Raw genomic sequence first — 19,433 nt, 5'->3', positions numbered from 1 at the left:
AGCTTTTTAGGTTATTTCTGGGACGTGTATGGCAAATTTTGCTATTTAAACCAGAAAAATAGTGGGAGCTCATCTCAGGCACGTCTGCTCTCCCTGAGCGTTGGCTCCGCCCCCGGCTTATGTGGTTTCTTAACAGACATCTTATGCCTATGTACGCTGCACCAATTGTATAGGCCCCACTGGGAAAGACACAAGTGCTAAATATTTAAGGGATCAGGGCTTGTTCTTCAAACGGTTTAAATTTGGCCCTGTTCTTTTCTTTGATACTTGCTTTTGTCAAATATGGGATTTAGAGCTTTGCATAATTATCCGCTCGTCTTGTTTCATCTGCTGCCAGACTTCTTATACTGTAGCAAAGAGAGTAGATGCAGGCCTCTGTTCTATATTAAGCATATTAATCTATTGGCCTGCTCATCCAGACAGCTACTTAAAATATGAAGGAGCATCAAGTGGTGTGTGATTAAGCCTGCCTGTAGTGTGCGGTATGTAATTACTGTACCGGTCAGAAGTTCCGGCGTTCTTATGCCTCCGGGCGGGCTCCGTTGAATAACAGGCTGCTTAGTAGGCCTCAGTGGCGCATCCGTCGCCTCCCTGAATATCGCGGCGTTCCAGCCAGCCGCTTTGTATTTTGCCGCCGGACCGCAGCTCAAAGTCTTCAGCTGCGTTAAATCTTTGGTTCCTGCAGTTTTGGACCCAGGATGGGCTAGATATGTTCGCCTATAAGTCCTGTCAGCTACGGAGCTCACTGGATCACATCCTCCATGATGGGCTGCTAGCTCTGCCCCCGGTATCAATTATTTTAGTCCCAATATTAGACTTAATTAGCCTCTAATGTACAAATGTGAAATTAGTTAGAATTTGGCTGTGAAAAATTATGTTATTATTTTAAATGTGATTTCTCAGTAAAAAAAATGTATATCACATCTGCTTTTTATGTACAGTATGCATACTGAACATTTTCTGAAACTGACAAATTTGGATATCATCTTCATAAATATAATTAGGGTTAGATTTCAATTTATCAATTTGTAGACAGACAAGGTTCACACATTTCATAGCAAATTGTGGGGTGCATTTGTTTCCCATAGTTACTATTGCACTAGTAAATGCTCGTGCAATACTGCCCCCTGCTGCCCCACAACTAATTGCATGAGAGCAGGGCTTGTCAATCACCCAGGTTGAATGAGTCCTTAGAGCTGGCAGAGATTGTTTATGAAATAGTGGCTTTTTTGAGAACAACCTTTCTGTTATCAAAAGATACTTGGCCAAAGGTAAAATAAAACTGGTGAAATATAGATAATGACTGTGATGACGTGGGGAATGCAATTTTTTCACCTAACCAGTATCTGTTTATGAGGTGCACAATTAACAATTTCATATTAATTTGCCTAATTGTATAATTAACATTTTTTAAATGTCTAAACACACAAATGCAATCACAAGTTAGTTTTTGCTGACTATATATCTGTATCCGTATATATATTAGCTATATTCAAAAAATAGTTGTCAAGAGGTCAAGGCTGTCAAAATAGAAAAGTAAAAAATAAAATAAATAAATACATTTAAAAAAAAAAACATGCTCAAATAGTGTTTTCTGATGAATTATGTAATACTGTTGTTTAATTGTGGAGTTGGGGTAGTTAAAGGGACATTCCAGCCAAAATTGAAATCCACATGGATGCATTTTAGTTTTGAATAGAAGCATTTTTGTAATATACATGTATTAGCTAAAATGCTTAAAATAAAGTCTATAGCTGTTTCAAAAGTGCATTTAAAGGGTCATAAAACCCACATTTTTTTCTTTCATGATTTAGAAAGAGAATGCAATTTTAAACATTTTTCTAATTGACTTCTATTATATAATTTGTTTTATTCTTTTGATATTGTTTGCTGAAAAGCATATCTAGATATGCTCGGTAGCTGCTGATTGGTTGCTGCACATAGAAGCCTCGTGTGATTGGCTCACCATGTGCATTGCTCTTTCTTCAACTAAGGATATCTAAAAAAAATGAAGCAAAATAAATAATAGAAGTAAATTGTAATGTTGTTTAAATTTGTATTCTCTATCTGAATCATGAAAGAAAGATTTTGGGTTTAGTGGCCCTTTAAGTATGCACCGTGCACCAGCATTTTAAACACAGCATTTGCTCAGAGAGCCTAAGGGGCTTGTACCATCTGGTAATGACTCAGTTTGTTAATTGCTGACATGATACAAGCCCCTTTGGCACTCTGAGCAACTACAGTATTTAAAAAGACGATGCACTGAGAATACCTAGCTATGCTTCACATGCATGTGCAGAGAAAAATGTTAACACTAAAATAGTGATAATTTTTACTAGAAGCATTTTTGCCAATACATCTATATTGCGAATATGTTTCTATTCAAATACACAATTCATCAATGTGCATTTGAATTTTGACTTGAATGTCTCTTAAATGAGGAGTGAAGCCATTAAAAAAGCAGATAACTGATTGTAGTGTTTCCTAATGGACTGGAATAAGCCCCCATGTGATTTCAATAGAATCTCAAATTTAAACAATGTATATATACATCATGGAAGGTTATTGGTAAAAATGGTCAAAATCATTGTCTGGTATATAGGTGGAAAACAGAGCACCAATCTTGGCACGGAACATAGGAATTGCCAATTCCTCAATGCAACAATCAAATACGAATTCCAGCCATTCCTTCTTTTAAATCTATTAGTTCTGCAAGAGCATGGGTGGGGCTGCACAAAAGTTCTTGTGCAATCTTAAATACCACCAGCGGATGCTGAATTAATTGCTGCAAATGCAGGTGGGCAAGATCCCTGTCTAGGAACCATGTCCTTTTGCATCTGAATAACCAGAAAAGCATCCTTTAAAAAAACAAACAAACAAACAAACATACCCCCTCCATATCTCAGTAATCCAACTAACAAAACTAGTGAATCTATAGGCTGAGAAGAAAATATACAAATGTATTTGTTGGTAATTGGTAAGACTCTTATAGGATAGAATTTATGTGTAATTGCTTAGCTTGTCAGCACACAGATGAATGGCTTCGTTGACTGTCTCCTTAGAAACTGTATCCCTTGATACATAACAGACTCCTCTATTAATCTGTCTTTTGTATCGCCCTGTGAAACACACTTTCCAGGGCTTAAGAAGCATGACATATACATAACATTCCATTGATTTAATCTATTTCTTTTTTATTTTTGTATTGGGGGAATATGATAAACGTGCAAATCCCCAAATCCAGAATTCCAAAATCCAAACTTATTCTGAAATCCAAACTTTTCAATTAATATTTTTAAAAAAATAAAATGATTTATTACTATTTTCCCCGCCTGTAAGTCACAATCTTCTCTGCCTGTGTCTTTTGTATGTTTTTGTTTTTTTTGTGTTCCAAAATGCAAATGTTAGTCTATATTTATTTAAAACAACAAATATTACCATTCTAATTACAGTGCTGTACTATCTTTCTGAGGGTAGTATGTATATAAAAGTATTAATTTTATAAAACTACCCTTAGCTTACATGTTTAAGCTGTATTATGACATATAAATATTGACTAAATTACACTTGGTTTCATCCCCTCTCAAAACTGTCCCATTTTAAAAATCTAGATACTCCAAAATCCAAACTATTCCAAAATCCTAACCTGTTCCGGTCACAAGCAGTTTGGATAAATGATTTTCTACCTCTAATTTAGTAAAGACATTTTTTATAAATACTTCACACAGTATCAAATGATATTTTAATTTAGATAGATAGATAATAAAATACATTTTATTTTTTACATATACAATTGTACAATTGTTGCTGCCCATCAATCTGGGAAGGGTTATAAGGTAATTTCCAAACAATTTAAAGTCCATCATTCTACAATGAGAAGGATTATTCACAAGTGGAATGTGGAAAACATTCAAGACAGTTAGAAATCTTCCCAGGAGTAGACGTCCCTGCAAATTCACCCCAACGTCAGACCGTGCAATGCTCAGAGAAATTGCAAAAAACCTGAGTTACATCTCAGATTCTACAGGCCTCAGTTAGCATGTGAAATGTTAAAGTTCATGACAGTACAATTAAAAAAGACTAAACAGGTGTGGTTTGTATGGAAGGGTTTCCAGGAGAAAGCTTCTTCTCTCTAAAAAGGACATGGCAGCAAGGCTTGGGTTTGCAAATTTTCATCTGAACAAACCACAAGACTTATGGAACAATGTCCTTTGAACAGACAAGACCAATGTGGAGATGTTTGGCCATAATGCACAGCACTATGCTTGCTGAAAATCAAACGCAACATATCAGTACAAACACCTCATGCGAACTGTCAAGAATGGTGGTGGAGGGGCGATGATTTGGGCTTGTTTTGCAGCCACAGGACCTGGGCACCTTGCAGTCATTGAGTCGACCATGAACTCCTCCGTATACCAAATTATTCTAGAGTCAAATGTGAGGCCATCTGTCTGACAGCTAAAGCTTTAATGAAATTGGGTCATGCAAGAGGACAATGATCCCAGGCACACCAGAATTGTTGAAAAATAAAAAAATCAAGGTGTTGCAATGGCTAAGTCCAAACCTCAACCGGATTGAAATGCTTTGGAGGGACCTTAAAAAAACACAAAAAAACCCCAAATTTTCTTTTATGATTCAAATATATTATACATTTTTATACAACTTTCCAATTTACTTTTGTTATCAATTTTGCTTCATTCTCTTGGTATCTTTTATTGAAGAAGCAGCAATGCACTCCTGGGAGCTTGATGCACACATTTGTAAGCCAAAGAAAATGGTCATACAAGTTCAGCCACCAATCAGCAGCTAGCGCCAAGCTCCTGAACCTATCTAGATATGCTTTTAAACAAAGGATACCAAGAGAATGAAGCATATTAGATAATAGAAGTAAATCGGAAAGTTGTTTAAAATTGTATTCTCTATCTGAATCATGAAAGAAAAAAATGTAAGTTTCATGTCCCTTTAAGAGAGCTGTGCATAAACGAATGCCTGCAAACCTCAATGAACTGAAGCAATAAGAACAGTGGGCCAAAATTCCTCCACAACGATGTGACTGACTGATGAAGTCTATACAGAATACAGAAAATGATTACTTCAAGTTATTGCTGCTTAAAGTGGTACTACGAGCTATTTAATCATAAGGTGTACTTACTTTTTCACACATGGCTTTTCCATTTTGGCTTTATTTTTGTTAAATCATGACGCAGTGTAATATGTCATGTGTTGCTATTCATCTGTGGTTGCATTTACCTAATTTTAAGACCTGCTAAGGACCAGATGATTATTTTTATTATGTTTTTATATGTTAAACCATAGAATTCAAAGTGGGTGTATTTTCTATTTTCACATGACTGTATATACAGTATATATATATATATATATATATATATATATATATATATATTTACAGACATATACTGTATACACATATAAACACATAAATACATATGTATAGTACATACTGTATATATATATATATATATATATATATATATTGGTGCCCTTTGCAGTCAAGTAAATGAAAACATGTAAAATCATATTTATGCAATATTCATTTTTAACAGTGTTTAACTGTTTTGTTTACTGTAAATATTTCACATTCCAATCTTCACATAGGGGAATATGTCCTAAGTATATTTTAAAAGATATTCTGATATAATATCTGTATATATCTATACCTATAGATATAATTTTATATATATATATATGAAATATTAATATTTCATGTCTGGTTAGTGCACTTGAGAAAACGCATTCAGGTTTGCGTGACTTGTTGCGTGTTAGTTTTCCCCCCCACTTTTTGCACTCTATTGAAGTATATAGGGGAATACATTAATGCGGTTTTGATAATCTAAGTTAATCTTTTTGAATGCGTTGGATTAGCACTTGTGCGAAAACTTTTTACTTTCAACTTGTAATACGCACTCTACTTGATGCATGCAAAAAGCGGACTTCTAGCGGACTTAACGTGCAAGCAGGAGCAATAAATAGCTCTACACTCGTAATCTAGCCTTAATCATGGCGTTTGCGGGCATGACAGACAGCAATATTTATTCCCCAGTTTTGCCTAACCAACACTGTTATATTAATAAACTTTTTACCTCTTTGATAACCTTGTATCTAAGCTTCTGCAGTCTGTCCCCTTATTCCAGTTATTTTGGCACACTTGCATTTTAGCCAAAACGTGCTGGTTCATAAATAACTCCACGGTAGTGAGCATAATATTAAGTTATATGGCGCAAATGAACTAGCACTGTCTAGCTGTGAAAAACTGTCAAAATGCATTAAAATAATAGGTGGCCTTCAAGGGCTTCTGAGCCTCCCTAGGTTTAGCTTTCAACAAAGAATACAAAGAGAACAAAGCAAATTTGGGATGATAATAGTACATTGGAAAGTTGATTAAAATCACATGCCCTATCTGAATCATGAAAGTTTAATTTTGACTAGACTGTGCCTTTAACCCCAGTTCCTCCTTGCTGGAAAGTGGATGAGATGGCTGAGTTTCCTGTACCAAGCCCTTCTAGATGACCCCAGTGGACATAAAGTTTAGACTCTAATTCCTGCTGCTCTAGTTAGAGAGCTGGTATAGACTAAAATATATGAGGATAATATACTAATATATATACTTGTCGCTTGGGTACTAACCCAACATACATTAGACCAACAGCGCTAAACCTGAAGTGAGTTAAGAATATTTTAAATTCCAATGTTCTTTACATATAAGAAAATGTTTTTTTTTAAATATATATATATAATTAATTATGATTAATTTTTAAATATATATATATACATATATATCTATACCTATATATCTATCTATCTATATATATATATATATATATATATATATATATATATATATATATATATATATATATATCAGTGACGTGCAGTCAGGGGAGGCAGAGCCTCATCTGTCATGAAAAGAAAAAAGAAAATAATGTTAAAGTCAAATAAAAATAATTATTAAAAAAAAAAGTACCAATTATTTTTACCTTAGTCCGCAAATACATAGACCGAGATTACAAGTTGTACGGTATAGCCCTAGTGTACACACTGCACAAAATGGGGCTGTACCGTTATTTCTATACCACCGTTATTTCAAGTCACCATAAAACTTTCTTTTGTCGGGCGGTATGGTGCAGTAAGCCCCATACCGCACCAAAAAAAAGTTTTGACCTGGCGGGCTCATGCACGTATTCCCCCATAGATATCAATGGAGAAAAAATGTTGTAAAAAAAACCTAACACCTGGGATTGCGAAATGGCGATCGCATTAACGCATTATCCATTATCCAAGTCTATGAAGAAAATAACGTTTTGTAAAAACCTAACACCCCAACATAAACCACTAGTCTAATAACCCCTAAACTGCCATCCCCCCATATCGCCAACACTAAATAAAGCTATTAACCCATAAACCGCCATCCCCCCATATCGCCAACACTAACTAAAATTATTAACCTCTAAACCGCCGCCCCCCACATCGGCAACACTAAATAAAGCTATTAACCTCTAAACCGCTGACCCCCCACATCGCGACTCCCTAAATAAACCTACCATATTAACCCCTAAACCGCCGACCCCCTACAGCGCAACAAACTAAATTAAACTATTAACCCCTAAACCTCACACCTGCTAACTTTAAATTAAAGTTAGAATATAACTACCTTACGGCTAGATTTAGAGTTTTGTCGGTAAGGACCCGCGTAGCTAACGCTGGCTTTTTTCTGGCCGCACCATAAAAATAACTCTGGTATTGAGAGTCCACAGAAAGGCTGCGTTAGGCTCCAAAAAAGGAGCGTAGAGCATATTTAACGCAACTGCAACTCTCGATACCAGAGTTGCTTACGGACGCGGCCAGCCTCAAAAACGTGCTCGTGCACGATTCCCCCATACGAAACAATGGGGCTGTTTGAGCTGAAAAAAAATCTAACACCTGCAAAAAAGCTGCATTCAGCTCCTAACGCAGCACCATTGTTTCCTATGTGGAAACACTTCCTACGTCTGCATCTAACACTCTAACATGTACCCCGAGTCTAAACACCCCTAACCTTACACTTATTAACCCCTATTATGCCGCCCCCGCTATTGCTGACCCCTGCATATTATTATTAACCCCTAATCTGCCGCTCCGTAAACCGCCGCTACTTACATTATCCCTATGTACCCCTAATCTGCTGCCCCTAACACCGCCGACCCCTATATTATATTTATTAACCCCTAATCTGCCCCCCTCAACATCGCCTCCACCTGCCTACACTTATTAACCCCTAATCTGCCGAGCGGACCGCACCGCTATTATAATAAAGTTATTAACCCCTAATCCGCCTCACTAACCCTAAAATAAATAGTATTAACCCCTAATCTGCCCTCCCTAACATCGCCGACACCTAACTTCAATTATTAACCCCTAATCTGCCGACTGGAGCTCACCGCTATTCTAATAAATGTATTAACCCCTAAAGCTAAATCTAACCCAAACACTAACACCCCCCTAAGTTAAATATAATTTTAATCTAACGAAATTAATTAACTCTTATTAAATAAATTATTCCTATTTAAAGATAAATACTTACCTGTAAAATAAACCCTAATATAGCTACAATATAAATTATAATTATATTATAGCTATTTTAGGATTAATATTTATTTTACAGGTAACTTTGTAATTATTTTAACCAGGTACTATAGCTATTAAATAGTTAAGAACTATTTAATAGCTAAAATAGTTAAAATAATTACAAATATACCTGTAAAATAAATCCTAACCTAAGTTACAATTAAACCTAACACTACACTATCAATAAATTAATTAAATAAAATACCTATAATTACCTACAATTAAACCTAACACTACACTATCAATAAATAAATTAAATACAATTCCTACAAATAAATACAATGAAATAAACTAACTAAAGTACAAAAAATAAAAAAGAACTAAGTTACAAAAAATAAAAAAATATTTACAAACATTAGAAATATTACAACAATGTTAAACTAATTACACCTACTCTTAGCCCCCTAATAAAATAACAAAGCCCCCCAAAATAAAAAAAAGCCCTACCCTATTCTAAATTACTAAAGTTCAAAGCTCTTTTACCTTACCAGCCCTGAACAGGGCCCTTTGCGGGGCATGCCCCAAGAAGTTCAGCTCTTTTTCCTGTAAAAAAAAACATACAATACCCCCCCCCAACATTACAACCCACCACCCACATACCCCTAATCTAACCCAAACCCCCCTTAAATAAACCTAACACTAAGCCCCTGAAGATCTCCCTACCTTGAGTCGTCTTCACCCAGCCGAGCCAAATTCTTCATCCAAGCCGAGCAAGAAGAGGTCATCCATCCGGTAGAAGTCTTCATCCAAGCGGGGCAGAAGAGGTCTTCCATCCGATTGAAGTCTTCATCCAAGAGGCATCTTCTATCGTCATCCATCCGGAGTGGAGCGGCAGCATCCTGAAGACCTCCGACGCGGAACATCTATCCTGGCCGACGACTGAACGACGAATGACGGTTCCTTTAAATGAAGTCATCCAAGATGGCGTCCCTCGAATTCCGATTGGCTGATAGGATTCTATCAGCCAATCGGAATTAAGGTAGGAAAAATCTGATTGGCTGATTGAATCAGCCAATCAGATTGAGCTCGCATTCTATTGGCTGATCGGAACAGCCAATAGAATGCGAGCTCAATCTGATTGGCTGATTGGATCAGCCAATCGGATTGAACTTGATTCTGATTGGCTGATTCCATCAGCCAATCAAAATATTCCTACCTTAATTCCGATTGGCTGATAGAATCCTATCAGCCAATCGGAATTCGAGGGACGCCATCTTGGATGCCTTAAAGGGACACTAAACCCAAAAATTTTCTTTTATGATTCAAGTAGAAAATACAATTTTAAACAACATTCCAATTTACTTCTATTATCTAGTTTGCTGCATTATTTAGATATCCTTTGTTGAAGAAATAGCAAAGCACATGGGTGAGCCAATCATATGAGGCATCTATGTACAGCAACCAATCAGCAGCTACTGAGCATATCTAGATATGCTTTTCAGCACAGTATATCAAGAGAATAAAGCAAATTAGATCATAGAAGTAAATTAGAAAGTTTTTTAAAATTGCATGCTCTTTCTAAATCATAAAAGAAAAAATTTGGGTTTCATGTCCCTTTAAGGGGTTAAACAAAATAACAAAACCTAACATTACACAAAATAACAAACTTTAAAATTATGAAAAATAACAAAAATCTAAGATTAGAGAAAATAATAAATGAAATTATCCAACAAAAAAATTTAAACCTAATCGAATACCCCTATAAAACAAAAAAGCCACCCCAAAATAAAAACACCTCTAATCTAACACTAAACTACTAATAGCCCTTAAAAAGGCCTTTTATAGTGCAACTGCTCTTTTACTTTAAAAAAAAAAAAGTCCCCCCTAACAGTACAACCCCCACCTACCCCCAAAATAAAAATAACAGCTCTCATCCTATTGGCTGATTTGAAATTTTCAGCCAATAGGAATGCAAGGTAGCGCAATATAAAACGGGTACCTCACATTCAATCTTCAGTGTGCAGCCGACTATCGCATGAAGAGGAGCCTCCACGTCGGATGACTGCACCGCCTCAGTTCTGCGACCCCTGGATGAAGATTGAAGCCGTCTGAAAGAAGACATTCACCGCCGGACTTCAGGAATAGTGAGCACCTATTTCGGGGTTAGTGTTAGGTTTTTTTTGGGGGGAGGTTTGTGTGTTTTTTTTTTAGATTAGGCATTAGATTTTTTTAAATAGGCACTATAAGAGCTAGTTAATACTTTAATTTAGTTAGTCACTATGTGGGTGGGGGGATTTGGTGTTAATAGGTTTATTATAGTATTTGCAATGTGGGGGGATGGCGGTTTAGGGGTTAATAGGTAGTTTATAGGTGTTAGTGTACGTTGTAACATATTAGTTTTTTTAAACATTTGACACTGGTCTTATTTTGCGGAATGGATTGTTGCAATATAGGCTATAACAATCATGTTAAAGCCATACCGCACAACTGTTAATCTGGGTCATAGAGAGGGGCAGCAACCAGCTGAGCCTTTCTTGATTGCACAACAACTTAGAAGGTGCTGTATGGAGTTCCTTCCACTGTCTGTCAGGTCACATTTTAACATTAAGCCAATCAGGAAAAAGTCCCAAGTGAGGCAGCTCTCATATCTACCTCTTGTGGGAGCATGACAGTGTTAGTGTAAGAGTGTGATGAACTGGTAATATTTTCTGTAACTTTACTCAAGAAGTGAAGACCGCAACTGCAGAACGATATAACAAAGCACAGAGCAAGTACAAGTCTTCTTTTAACGGCTATTATTGTGTGTATTTAAAGAGACACTCAAAATGCAAATTCAAAAGAAAAGAAAAAGTCCCATTAGACACCGCCAATGACTGCCTTAAGTGCTTTCCGAATATAACAAATCACCACCTTAATAATAAATGTCTTATGCATAAACCATACTGTTAGCCATTCTTGTTCGGTTAGGATAATACTGATTATTAATATCCCAAGGTTAGCACCATGAGACGGAAAAAGCAATATGCTGTTGCACAGGTTGATTCTTACAGCAACTTAATGCCCAAGCATGCACTGTGTCCATGTGCAATTCATAGGCAAACACGGCCCTTAAGGTAACCACTTAGAGCCCACACAGTGCCCGATAATTCCAACACCCCACTCAGCCCAACGCAGCCTTACCCTCTAAGTACACACTCTCAGCTCACCATTCCATGCACGGTACTCAATCTTGGACTCCTGTCCGTCCACTATAGGCGGATTGAGCGTCTTCCTCGTGTGCTTGATGACGTCACTAGATTAGCGTTTTACACTTCCTGGTTGTTGTGGGTCTGCGGAACGGGATCTACTCGTAATCACTCAGCCCTTGTCGGCTCTGGTGGCTCTAGTGGGTTGCGATGCAGGTGATCCTTGTGCAGGTTATCCATACAATCATAGCGTAATCCTTAGGCTCTACAGTTGCAGCGTATTACTTGACTCAAAATGACGTGCTGCAAATCCCAAAATTGGTCAAAATGGTTTTGGGGTGCAACAGTAATCCCCCAATAAGTTCTGGATATATGGATGGCAGTGCAGCATTAGTTGCTGGCCAATGGCAAAAAAAGTATATAGGCCAAAAAAAAGATACTTCGCCAGCAACTGAATATAAATAAAACTTGACTTTTATTACAAAATTAACAATAAAACATAGAGGGATGGTACCCCTGGAAAACAACAGACTGACGCGTTTCGGCTAAAAAGCCGTACTCATAGTCTCTAAAATCCATTTTCTCACTCTGACTTAAGAACCCCTCTCTGGGTTCCCGTTGGTAGAAACATTTGTTAAAATTTAAAGATACAGGGGTAAGCATATTACGTTTTACATGATATAAACCTTAACATTTCATTACAGTTATTGTGACATGAATCAAACCCTAACACTCATATATGGTGAAACCTCAGATATTTCACATAAGCATATGTACAATTAACAATATATGTAAAACTCCAAGCTGATGAAATATGGAACAATATACCTGTGAAAAGGATGTATTATTGACAAAATATGTAACAATAGCGGGATACGCTATCAAAAGCACACCTATCCACTGTCGACTCCACAGAAGGCCAATCAGGGCTGTTCACCAAACAAATAAATTAAGCAATCCTTCCAGGTTATAGTAATATTCATACATACATACATACACCCTTTGAAATACAACCAAAAAATTTATTAATTTGCTCACATGCACTCTAATATTTGAGTTCATATGCACACATTTATTTCTATTTAATGAAAAGCCCTGTTGAATTTATGCAGACAAAGGTTCTTGTCTAAGGTTTACATTAGAAAAACACAGGGGTTAACCTAGGAGAGTTTATAATTAAACTTATTAAACATTTTACAGATGAAAATATGTAAACCCTGATCCTGAACACAGGGAAAACTCAAGCTAGCCCTAGACTGAACTGGACTAACCAGAATATACCTAAAAGGCTGGGTGCCCATAGGTAAGGACAGTGGAAAGAATCAGCACCAGTAGTTAATAAAGTCATACTCAGAGTTCAGACCAAAAGGTCTCTTGGTCTGAAGTCTGGAATAAAAACCAAAGGTTTCAGTATAGAAGGAGTCAGAACATATACAGAGGAAACAGGAGAGGCAGAAATAGAAGGCACAGAGGCAGAGGTGATAGATCTGTAACCTTCTCTGATAGTGAAGCGGATTCGGGGGAGGACAATGGGCAGTCAGGTAGTGATGATAATTTTCCCCAAGAAATAGTTAATATGAATACTAACTATAATAGATCCTTGGGACGTGGTAACATGTATACGAGAATGGGCACACAACAGGGCCCTAATAGAGCATGGGCAGCACAACAGTCTGTACAGTCTAGATCCCAGATGCAGTGTGCACCATATACTCCAATATGAGGGCAACAGGAGGCAGAGATAAATACTCCAATATGAGGGCAACAGGATGCAGAGAAAAGGAACTGGTCCAACCGAAACAGGTTTTTCAGATGGGCCAGCACACCAGGGAAGGAGGGGGGACAAATACACAAGTGCTCCAACAGGGGAGGTACCCGACCAGACAAACTCGAGTATCCTCAAAATACAAACCATCATAAATTTTTCAGATCATATGTTAACACCAGATGAAAGTAGAGTACTTAGCCTGGGTTTAATTTTCGTACCTACGGCTAATTTCAACCTGTTTCGAACAATTCTAGATCTAAATAGGTTTATATGATATATCACTTTATGCAAGCATTTTTCAACTGTAGATAAGGAAACATACATTGTACTGGCCCAGGAGGTATGGAACACTGACATATATTGGGATTTTGATTTCCACGAAGTTTGTGACCTCATTGCATTGAGGGGGTTAGAAGGTGAAGGTTTGACAGAGGATGACAGAACTACATCAGTAGTGGGGAGAAGTTTTAAAAATCCCTCCACGTTCACAGAGCAGAGGGAACATAATAGAAACATTCTACAAAAGAGTAGAGGCTGACTTGAGAATGCTTTACCAGACACAGAGACCTATCAGAAAAAACTGAGCCAAAAATGAGCAATTAGCCCTAATGTCCTTGGGAGATAATGAAAACATTGTGATTAAACAGGCAGACAAGGGGGGCTCAGTTGTCCTCATGAATAGGTCACACTATATTGAGGAGGCCTTAAGGAAACTAGGGAACACTGAGAACTATGAGAGGTTAAGACAGGATCCCACTAGAATTTATCAGTGCAAACTTATGCACCTACTTGATGGAGCTAAGGATCAGGGTTTTATTGATAATGAAACCCTCCAATATTTGTATGTGGATTATCCAGTTATTCCATTCTTCCATCATCTACCCAAGGTGCACAAGTCATTAGAAAATGTTCAAGGCCGGCCTATTGTGAGTGGGATAGGGTCTATGCTCGAGCACCTATCTGAATGGCTGGATGACATCTTACAGCCACTGGTCAAGGCCCTCCCCACTTATACTAGGAATTCCAAACATGTTCTGAATCTGGTGGAACAAGTGGAGTGGACAGGAGACTCTGGATGGCTCACTGTGGATGTTTTGGCTTTGTATTCTTCTATACCCCATGAATTGGGGTTGAAAGCGATCAAATATTTTCTGGAGAATGAGACAGCATACAGTGAGCCACTCAGAGTCTTTATTTTGGAAGTAACCCAGTTCTTGTTGTCTCATAACTTCTTTCAGTTTGAGGGTGAGTTCTATCTGCAGAATTGTGGGTCCGCTATGGGCGCAAAGTCCACGTACACCAACCTATATATGGGTTGGTGGGAGTGGTCCTACTTTAATGCAGATAGTAACGCATTCAGGTCGGCCATCAGGTTATATCATCGCTTCATTGATGACGTGTAGGATGGACACGTTGATATGGCTAGTAATTTTGTTGAGTACTTGGGTCAAAATGGTCTAAACCTACGGTTTACATATGAATTTGATAAAGTCATGGCACATTACCTAGACCTGGAGCTGAGAGGCTGGCCGTCGGGCAATGTTACTTCAGAGGTATTTAGGAAACCGATTTCGGGGAACAGTTTCCTGCATGCCAGGAGATGCCATCCCCAACATGTGCCCTATTCAGTCGCCAAGGGGCAATTTGTCCGTCTAAAGAGGAATTGCACCCTGGCAAGCAGTTTTGAGAAACACGCAGATGATTTGGAAAACAGGCTGCTGGATAGAACAATAAAAATGCACTCAGAAAATCCTTACTTAAGGATCATGTGAAGTCTAAAAATGCCACTGACAGCAAATTAACATTTGTAACCGATTTGTCAGCCAAATACCAAGATATCTGCAATATTATACGTAGGCATTTTAAACTACTTGTAGAGGCCGATGGCCTTGCAGATACAGTAAAAAAGGGCTGTAGATTCTCCTACAGGAGGAATAAATGAATTGGTAGTATTGTGTCTCCATCTCAGCTCAGAAAACCTGTGTCTGCAATGGCAGAATCCTCTTGGTTGAGGCAAAAAGGGACCATTCAAGTGTGGCTACTAGCAATGCAAGGCTTGCGACTATGCTCATGTTGATACATCTTTTCGTTCCTTTGTGACAGGTGAGAGTTTTGATGTGACATCTTGCCTTAATTGTAGATTGACTTATTGCATCTACCTGCTTTGGTGCTCTGTTTGCAACCTACAGTATGTAGGATTTACTACCAGGGAGGTACACTCAAGAATTTGTGAGCACTTGTCCACGATTAATGTGGGCAAGATCAGCACACCTCTGATTGGTCATTTTGTTAAGAAACATGGAAAGGATTGTGGCTCACTAAGGTGGATGATTATTTAGAAGGTGCTGGCATAGAGAAGGGGAGGGGCTGACTGTAAGCGCCTCCCCTTCTCCAGCGCATGCTGGAGCGGCAAGCATGTGAGGATTTGAGCATCTCTTCAGTCTTGAGGCTGTGTGACTCATCTCACACTGTATCCATGCAGCTTTGGACAGACAGCATCCAGTCTGCTGGTCCCCTTAGACCTGCTCTTTCTGCTGTGGCTCTAAGATCAACTAACTGAAGTTTGTTAGGGGAACAGTGCTTTGTAGAAAGGTGTCAGTGGGAAGAATAAGTGAGTGCACACACACTCCTCCCCATGCAGCATTGTATAGTGCAAGGTGAGAGGGAACTTGTTCCTAGCAAAGAAGTGACATGTGCTGCTGTGGTTGATGTATAGTGTTATGCTGATATTTCACACATTAATGTAAGGTTTATTTTTATAGTTTTTGTTTTCTCTCTGTCTCAGATTTTACAGCTTCCCATAGTAGTTCTGCTGTTCCAGTCAGTAAACTTATACTGCACCTCCATGCTTCCTCCTAAGTCTTTACCTTGCTTTGCTCCTGTTGGCTGCCCTAAATCTCTTTAACCAGCTAACCTCACACCAGAATCACATTCAAAAGAATATTTAATGAATCCACAGTGGAGGAATTTATATATTTATTTACTTATTAGTACTGCTTAGGTCCAGTTTCACATATTGCAATTTATTTCATTTTTTTAAATGATTAGCTTAGCAGTGGATAATCCACTGCTGGGCTAATAATTAAAAAAAGAAAATTGATTTAGTTGTTTTTTGGGATGTTGGGGTGGAGAGCGAAATTGCATGGGGGGGGGCAAGAAAATTTTCGCCCAGGGTCCAGTCAACATTAAAGACGGCCCTGTTCAGACCAAGAGACCTTTTGGTCTGAACTCCGAGTATGACTTTATTAACTACTGGTGCTGATTCTTTCCACTGTCCTTACCTGTGGGCACCCAGACTTTTAGGTATATTCTGGTTAGTATGGTTCAGTCTAGGGCTAGCTTGAGTTTTTCCTGTGTTCAGGATCAGGATTTACATATTTTCATCTTTAAAATGTTTAATAAGTTTAATGATAAACTCTCCTAAGTTAACCCCTGTGTTTTTCCAATGTAAAACTTAGACAAGAACCTTTGTCTGCATATATTTAACAGGGCTTTTCATTAAATAGAAATAAATGTGTGCTTATATTCTCAAATATTAGAGTGCATGTGAGCAAATTAATCAATCTTTTGGTTGTATTTCTAAGGGTATATGTATGTATGAATATTACTATACCCTGGAAGGATTGATTAATTTATTTGTTTGGTGAACAGCCCTGATTGGCCTTCTGTGGAGTCGACAGTGGATAGGTGTGCTTTTGATAGCGTATCCCGCTATTGTTACATATTTTGTTGATAATACATTCTTTTCACAGGTATATTGTTCCATATTTCATCAGCTTGGAGTTTTACATATATTGTTAATTGTACATATGTGAAATATCTGAGGTTTCACCATATATGAGTGTTAGGGTTTGCTTCATGTCACAATAACTGTAATGGAATGTTAAGGTTTATATTATGTAAAACGTTATATACTTACCCCTGTATCTTTACATTTTAATTAATGTTTCTACCAATGAGAACCCAGAGAGGAGATCCGGGGGTGGTTCTATGCGTTGACGTGTACGCTTGACGTAGGCAGATGAGACAAGTGCCTAGGAGAGGACTCTGTGAGACGCCGCCGACACATGCGGACTTCACAAGAGAAGAGCATGGGCCGGGTAGCCAGGCAAGAGGAGACTTAAGGCACCAGTCAGAATCCATAGCCGGTGGGCTGGTAGTCGCACTGCCTGGTGCTCACAAGCGGGTCAGGTCACTCCCTAGGCAAGGGGGGACACTCCCGCTATTCCCTTTTTTTTGTTTTTTTCTTTTCTCCTCATTTGTATGTAAGGCCTAATCATATTTATTGTAAAGGAGGGTATTAATTCACTGTAGTGGTTATTTGAGATATAAGTATTTGTTTCAGCACACGTATATTTGCATTTTTTGCCTATTTATTTGGCACTTATTAGTCTATTAAATATTAAAGGACAGCTGGGTGGTTTGCAGCCCATATGGTTCCTTAAAAGGGGCATATTAAGGTATTCACGTTTGTTAAAAATAGGTTCTACCTTTTTTGGGTAAAGTATCTTTTCTGCACTCTTTAGATTACTAAATAGTAAAAGAATAGTTGGGTGATTTTTAGCCCCTACTGTTCCCTAACAGGGACATATAAAAAAAAAAATTCTAGTTTTTTTGTAAATTATCTTTTGCGGGTTTAAGTTAGGCCTCTTACATAATTATAAGCAAGGGTTTTTATGACTAAAATTATCATAGGGAGGGAGAAGACAAGGAAACAGAGAAGGACGTCTAGGTGGCGAAGGGGAAAGATGGAATGAGAAGGTAGAGAACAAAAGGAAACACGAAAAGGAAAATAATTTTTATTTTCTGTCCCCTATGGGCAAATTTATCTCCTCCACTTCTAATATTAAAACCTCAACTATGACGGGAAGAAGGCAACAAGAGAAAAAGCAGGTTAGATGCAGTACAGAAATAGGTTTAGATTCCCCCCAGGAAGCTGGGCCTGATCTAATAGGTAATACTGAGCTTCTGAAACAAATTAGTGCACTATTTATGCCTAAATTTGACGCATTACAAAATAGCGTAGATGCAATCTCACAAGAAATTAAACAAATCTCTGCTAGAATAGGCATAGTTGAACAACGCATCTCAGATCTAGAGGATAGAGACATTGAAAAAGACAGTGAACTGGCAGGAATGCAAAGCAAGTTAAATTTCTAACTAAGTTGAAGATCTTGAAAACAGATCAAGGAGGAATAATATAAGAATTATCGTAATTTCAGAAGCTCTGATAGAGAAAGGTATATTACATTTCGCGGCAGTGCAGCTGCCTTCGTTATTACAAATATCAGATGTTAGCCAAGCTTTTGTAGTTTAGCGTGCTTACAGGATTGGAACTCCCAGAAATCAGGATGAGACAAGGGCCCCAATTTATCAAAGTCTGGCGGACCTGATCTGACAGTGCGTATGAGGTCCGCCAGACCTCGCTGAATACGGCGAGCAATCCGCTCGCCGTATTCAGCATTGCACCAGCAGCTCACAAGAGCTGCTGGTGTAACGCCGCCCCCTGCAGACTCGCGGCCAGCAGGGGGTGTCAATCAACCCGATCGTACTCGATCGGGTTGATTTCCGGCAAGCAGGGGGGTGTCAATCAACCCGATCGTACTCGATGTCTGTCCGCCTGCTCAGAGCAGGCGGACAGGTTATGGAGCAGCGGTCAAATTGTGACCGCTGCTTCATAACTGCTGGGGCATCCATTCGGAGCTTGATAGATAGGCCCCAAGGGCTAGACCTAGACCTATAATTATAAAATACTTGAACTTCCAAAATAAGATACAAATTTTACAGGCATACAGACTCCAGAAAAGATGTGTATTATCAAAATAAGACATTTTTAATTTTCCAAGATTTCTCTTATGAGACTTCTAATAGGAGGAAATTATGTGCACCATTATATTCTCATTTGATGCAGGAAGGTA

This window comes from Bombina bombina, chromosome 4, assembly GCF_027579735.1.
Source record: "Bombina bombina isolate aBomBom1 chromosome 4, aBomBom1.pri, whole genome shotgun sequence".
Lineage (NCBI taxonomy): Eukaryota > Metazoa > Chordata > Amphibia > Anura > Bombinatoridae > Bombina > Bombina bombina.
Note: the sequence above shows the minus strand (reverse complement) of the source record.